Here is a 363-nt window from a genome sequence, read left to right as displayed (position 1 = left end):
GCTCGCTCCAAGATGGCAGATGGACTCTAGGGCTCGAGCAGGAGGAGAGAGTCCCAGAGCTGGTCACGAGGCCAGAGGGACCCAGAGACTTGGTGTCCTCTCAGGTGATGACGACGATGATGGGACACTTCCCAGTCCCCTGAAAGGAAGGGGTGGGGGGTGAGGAGGGCCCAGCAGGGCGGAGGAGTGAGGGACAGGGGTACTCTCGAGGGGAGCGGGTGGGGGGCACCCCTGCCAGGCAGCCCCAAAAGCATGGACTGGGGCCCTGCTCCCCGGGCAGGGGCAGCCAGGGGGACCTGGCGGTCCAAGGGGGACTGTGGCCCCCGGAGGCCACAGGGTCTGTTGGGGCGGGGTTCTGGCCCC

Source organism: Antrostomus carolinensis, unplaced genomic scaffold (genome assembly GCF_000700745.2).
Source record: "Antrostomus carolinensis isolate BGI_N321 unplaced genomic scaffold, ASM70074v2 scaffold30737, whole genome shotgun sequence".
Classification (NCBI taxonomy): Eukaryota; Metazoa; Chordata; class Aves; order Caprimulgiformes; family Caprimulgidae; genus Antrostomus; species Antrostomus carolinensis.
The sequence above is the reverse complement of the archived record's forward strand: the minus strand, read 5'-3'. Positions refer to the sequence as shown.